The sequence below is a fragment of the Ascaphus truei genome, chromosome 5 (assembly GCF_040206685.1).
Source record: "Ascaphus truei isolate aAscTru1 chromosome 5, aAscTru1.hap1, whole genome shotgun sequence".
Taxonomy (NCBI): Eukaryota; Metazoa; Chordata; class Amphibia; order Anura; family Ascaphidae; genus Ascaphus; species Ascaphus truei.
This window is the reverse complement of record NC_134487.1, coordinates 278,119,044-278,125,043: the sequence shown is the minus strand read 5'-3', so window position 1 is coordinate 278,125,043 and position 6,000 is coordinate 278,119,044.

Here is a 6,000-nt window from a genome sequence, read left to right as displayed (position 1 = left end):
TCTAATAGCATGTCTGAGATCAGATGTATTTTAAGGAATCCCAACCCTCTCTAATAGCGCGTCTGACATCCGATGCATTGTACATTCTTCTGTATTTAGTAGAATTTTCCAATGACCTGAAAATTGCAGGGAGCCCTTTAGGGATGTCTGCTGAAACCTAAGGGTTCCTAGGAACCCCTGCTGAAAAACACTCTTCTAGACGGTTTGGTGTACCACTATTTCTTATAGCCAATCCTATACTTTATTTCCTTTTACAAGGCTTGTGTATGCTCTCCATGTTCCTATTTTAGCGCATTAAAATGCAGATACAGCCAGCCTAACTTTCCTTTTGCCCGGGCAATCTGCGACATTGTATTGTATTGTATGTCTTTATTTATATAGCGCCATTAATGTACATAGCGCTTCACAGTAGTAATACATGTGGTAATCAAATAAATAACAGATAATATAAATAACAGATCATTGTTACAATTGAATACTATGGAAACTCTAGAGCAGGGGAGCGCAAACTTTTCCCTGCGCCCCCCTGCCGTCTGTCCCTCTCCCCACGCGCCCCCCCCCCCCCACCTCCTGCTTACCTTGCTTTAGACGTCCTGGCCTCATGTCACATTGCCATGGCAACACGACGTCACATGACCCTGGGCGTCATTTGAAGCCGCGTTGCCATGGCGACGCGTGACCAGGAGCGTCTGAGACAAGGCAAGTAGAAGTTTACAGAGGCCCTGCAGCTCCCTCGGAATTAATTTAAATGTATCCGGGAAGTGTGCGGGGGCCTCTGTAAACACCACACCCCCCGCAGCATGTTTCGCGCCCCCCACTTTGCGCACCGCTACTCTAGACGCAGGCGTGGGTATTTGAGGCATCTGGGGAGAAAGTTATTCTGGCTACATCTGTAGCAAGAGCATTTCAAAATAAGATTTTTTTTTCATTTTTAACATGTCTTGATTTTGTCAAATTAGATACGGTTTCACTGCCTTGAAACGGTATTTCTACAACTGGTTTGACTCTAGAATGAGTGCGTAAAAAGTGACACAAACCCTGCAGTGCACCTGTGAGTACATTGACCAATGAAATTACTTAAAGTCCATCTCTAGTTCTCACATACTTCCTTTTGAAACCATACAGAGTTTAAAACATACAGAAACATTCTGGGAATGGACATTCAACACAGAACATAGGGTGGTCTTTCATTAAAATTTCCTTGCAGCAAAAACTGGTAGAATTTTTGTATGAAAACAGCAGCAGATTTATCAGTGAACAAAAAGAAGACTGACTTTATTAGGATTTGTTCCTTGATGCATCACATTTTGTTTTTGCACCAACATTGCACCCATTTTTCATGAAGCAAACTGTATATCCCTGTGTGTCACTTTTAACCATTCCCTTCATTTCAGGGCCTCAGGCAGTAATCTGATGTCACACGTCTCATTCCGCAGGCAGGAAACTTGCAGTGAGAAACGTTGACAGGGAAAGAGAACAGTGAGGGTGAGGAGGAACAGAAAGGTGACGAGGAACATAGTGATTACACAGAAAGACAGACAGAAGATAGTAATAGAAACAAAAGGCAGTGCTGCGGGGTATTTTAGTTTGGTAACTAAGGGGTTCTCAAACTTTGCCATATTGTGGGCCTATTCAGTGTTAATAATCCTTAGGTACACCAAGCACTTGGCTCTGTTCATCAGTACATTTATATAAGTATAAAATATAGCAAACACAATGAACCTGTATATAAGCAGCAGCCTTCTGTAGTGATATCACATGCACAGACTGCAGGAGAGAGCTGCCTGCATGGCATTTTGAAACACGTTAGGCACTAGAACTCATTAAGTCTCAGTTAGTCCAATTTCAATGCTGAAAGGGATTTTTAAAATGAAGTGGTAAGAAAATATATGTCTGGTGGTAGAAAAAGCTCTAATGTATCATCATACACAGAAAGGCAGAGGAATGTTGTGTGAGAGATTCTGGTGGAGAAGAGATGGCTTGTGAGTGAAAGATACAGTGTGGGATGGACAGCTATGGAGACACACACTTTTGTCTGTTACCATGGAGACCTCTGCGCCTTGGTCATTTGACATTACTCGGTCAGTGTCGACATAAAGCATAGGAGCTATCCCTCTAAGTCTGGCCATTACTCATCGAATAACTCAGAGAAAATGACTTTAAGCCCCATTAGAGGAGGAGAAAAGTGAACTAAAGCATGGGTCATTGTCTGGAGACAAAACAGGGAGCTCCACAAATTGAGACACAATGCTGGGTATAGAAACAGTAAATAGAGGCAGATAGATACAGTAAATAGATAGATTCCTGGAATCTCACAGTGAATCCTTCTTAAAAGGCCAATGGATCATCACCCTTAAGGCTAGAGAGCAATGCAAAATAAAACATCATAGCAATGCAGATATATCCAACATTCTCCCCTCATCAACCTGCTCACATCTTGACCCATTTTTTAGCCTGTAGTTACTGGTCCAAGCTGGTTCTGAATCTGGATCGGGTCAGACAAAGGCATTTTACATTTCTATTTTTTGGGGGGGTGGTTTCTACACATTTTATTTACATATCTTCTGGTGTTGGCTTGGGGCATTTCTACATTAGCGTGAATTCCTAGATTTTGGTACTCTGAGCTCTTGGTCTCTTACTCTTGGTCTTCTGAGTGGAAAATTGTTAATGTCAAACACAGGTTACGTAGGACCTATCAGCAGTTTAGCAGAAGACTCTCCTGTGGTACCCTGTGGCAGAGATCTGTAGAATTGCAGTGCTCTAATCAAAGCTTTGGCAAAGTGTCTGATTAAACCATTTTACACCCCTATTTGCTTTTATGGGGTAACAAAGTGTCAGGATATGTTTAATTAGTTTTCCTTTAGGTTATCCCCAAACTCCCCTGAAACAAAATGTGGACCGCTGTCTCTGATAAATTACAGTGGTGATCCTCATCTCAAAAATTAACTATCCGGGTACTTGATAACCACATGAGATGTAATCAGTCTAGTATCAGCAACCTCAGGCCACTAGGAATAGAGATCATTGGTAACTAGCAAATATTTGGGTCTGGAGCAATTTCTCCATACAGAGAATAACGTGTAAAGCGGCATCTGCAGGCTGCCATATATCACTTTTGTCATATATCAGAGAAGGCTTGCAATCTCAGATCAGATCTTCAACGTGGCTCTCTATGCTAGGACACCACACCTCTTCTGTGAGCCGCTGCTTTGACTGCTCCACTACAAGGTGACCCTCGCGATCTTCACAATCCTTTGCTGTAGTGTAGCAGGTGATCATCCCCCCGCCCCTCCCCCCGCACTCTGCAACATTCTTTTCCAGGGGCAAAGCTCCTCTCTAATATGATAGCAGGGTTGTAAAATGTCCCAGCATCACTGCTGGCCAGCCTTCTTGTATGTATATATATATATATATATAAAAAAAGTCTGAATAACTGGGCCTGTTAAAGAAATTATTCTTACAAAAATAAAACACTGGAGTAATTTCTCCGCTGGGTTTACTACGTAGTAGATGCAAGCTATACCAGAAGTATACTCACATGACCCCAAAAATTATATTGCAAAGATATATTCTGCCTCTTAGAGGGACATAGCATACATTTGATAGCATTGTATTGGATAGAGCAGTATATCTATGATGCATGCTAGTGTCTGATAGGAGGATAGAATCTGCATCATTGTAATAGAAATAGTAACGCGCTTGATGCAGCCACTCCTCCGCCGCCGATCACCCACCGCAGGCGGCTCGCCACCGGCCATCTTGCCGTGAAGGTAACCTCGTAAGCTTAGCCCTTACCCCAAAAACCCCTAACATTAAATCTTTACCCATAAACCCGTAAACTTAACCCCCTAATGCCAATGTTAATCTTCACCCTAAAAACCATAACCCCTTAGCCTACAACTCCTAACCTTAACCCCTTGCCCTAAAAAGCTAAACCATAACCCCTTACTGTAAAACCCAGAATCTGAGCCCTCACTCTAAAATTTCTACCCTTCATTTCTTTCCCTAACCTTACCCCTTACCGTAAAGCTGACCCCTTAATAACTTACCTTAGCGGCGAGATGGCCGGCGGCGGCTAATTGGCTGTGGAGAGATGAGCGGCTGCGAGTGTGGCAAGTGCTCCCATACCGCTTCAGTAGCCCTTCCAGACGGTAGTTGTGGTAACACAGGTCACTTTGCAGCAGTCCGCTTTTCTCATGGGAGATGGTGATTTGGCTGCTGTCTCTTGGAGCAGGGCGCAAGCGGGAAGACAAATAGGTGCCAGGAGCTTTTGCAAAATATAGAAAGTCTTTATTTACAATCCTTCAACAGCTGCCGTAAAAATAATGTTTCTTCCAGAAGAATAACTTCGCCCAACCAGTGATTCCCAGGCCTCAACCGGGACGGGGCACTTACTTAAGAGTTTAGCAGGGTTATCTCAGAGGAGTTTTCTACTAGGCTAGAACTAGTGCAGGAGTGGCCAACTCATCCTCAAGGGCCACCAACAGGTCAGGTTTTAAAGATATTCCTGGTTCAGCACAAGTGACTCAATCAGTGGCTCAGTCTTAGACTGAGCCACTGATTGAGTCACCTGTGCTGAAGCAGGGATATCCTTGAAACTTATCCTGTTGGTGGCCCATGAGGACTGAAGTTGGCAACCCCTTGACTAGTGTATACCTCTTCTGTTGTGTCAATGGTTACTTATCTTAGGCCCTCTGTGTACATTTCTCCTAAAATGTATGTAGTCTTCTGTCCACATGTCTTGATAAACCCGCAGGGGCATATCTGTAGGTGATCCTGTATTCTGGCTTACCTTCTACAGCCTCTTATCGAACAGTTACATTATTTGACAAAGAAAACACAAAGGCCCTGGAACATAACCAAGAACCAACTGACTCACTTTACATGGGCTGAGATTTTACACTATGGAACCTAAACCACTCCACCCTCTTAGCTAAGCTAGCTACAGGGTGACGCAATACCCAAACTTAACTGCTTAACCCATTACAACCCAGTATATTATTAACCGTTACCAAGTAGTAGTCAGCATAGGGAAGTACCCAATAAAGGGGGGTTACACTGTTTCCCTTGAGCTGGACACGTTTTCATCATAGCATGGTGGCAGCTCCCCCCACAAATAAAACCCCATGGATTTTCCGTAGTTTGTTCCAGCTTCTGTACTTCAGTACCAGACATGGCTGCTTCTACAGGAGTTACTGTGCAAACCAGTTTCTGTCTTCTGCATCTCCATCGCCATCTCCATCCCTATCCCTATCCCTATCCCTATCCCTATCCCTATCCCTATCCCTATCCCTATCCCTATCCCTATCCCTATCAGGCAGCCCAAATATACTATAGTTTTCTGCCATGTCAAAGTGTTGGCTCCCTAAGCCACCTCCAAAGCAGTCTGGGCCTGTTCCTTTTTTTTTTTAATAAGTTGATCACATATCATTTTGTCCTCTAAAGCATGGAACTTACAGGTACCTGCTTACTCTCTTAAAGCAATGCCATAATAATAATTATAATAACATGTTCTTGTATAGCGCTACTTGTTTTACGTAGCGCTTTACAGAGACATTTTCCAGGCACAGGTCCCTGCCCAGTGGAGCTTACAATCTATGTTTTTGGTGCCTGAGGCACAGGGAGATAAAGTGACTTGTCACAAGGAGCCGACACTGGGAATTGAACCAGGCTCCGCTGCGTCAAACTCAGTGCCAGTCAGTGTCGTTACCCACTGATCCACTCCTTCTCCCTACAGATTGGTGAATGGGTTCCCTAACACTCTGGCTGCGCTGGAGAAACCTTCCACCTGCCATTAAGACATTTGGGGGGGGGGGGGCGGGGGCTTAAAGTGAGTTTCAAGTGCATGAATAGTTTCAGTAAATCATAGGACAAAGGTCCTAACTAGTATCAAAACGTTGATTCCGAAATAAAACACTCCACACTTTTGAAAAGACCACTGGCGTGCCTGCTTATTTGATTCTCAATTACAGGCAGTCCTCGTTTTACAACACTTAGTTT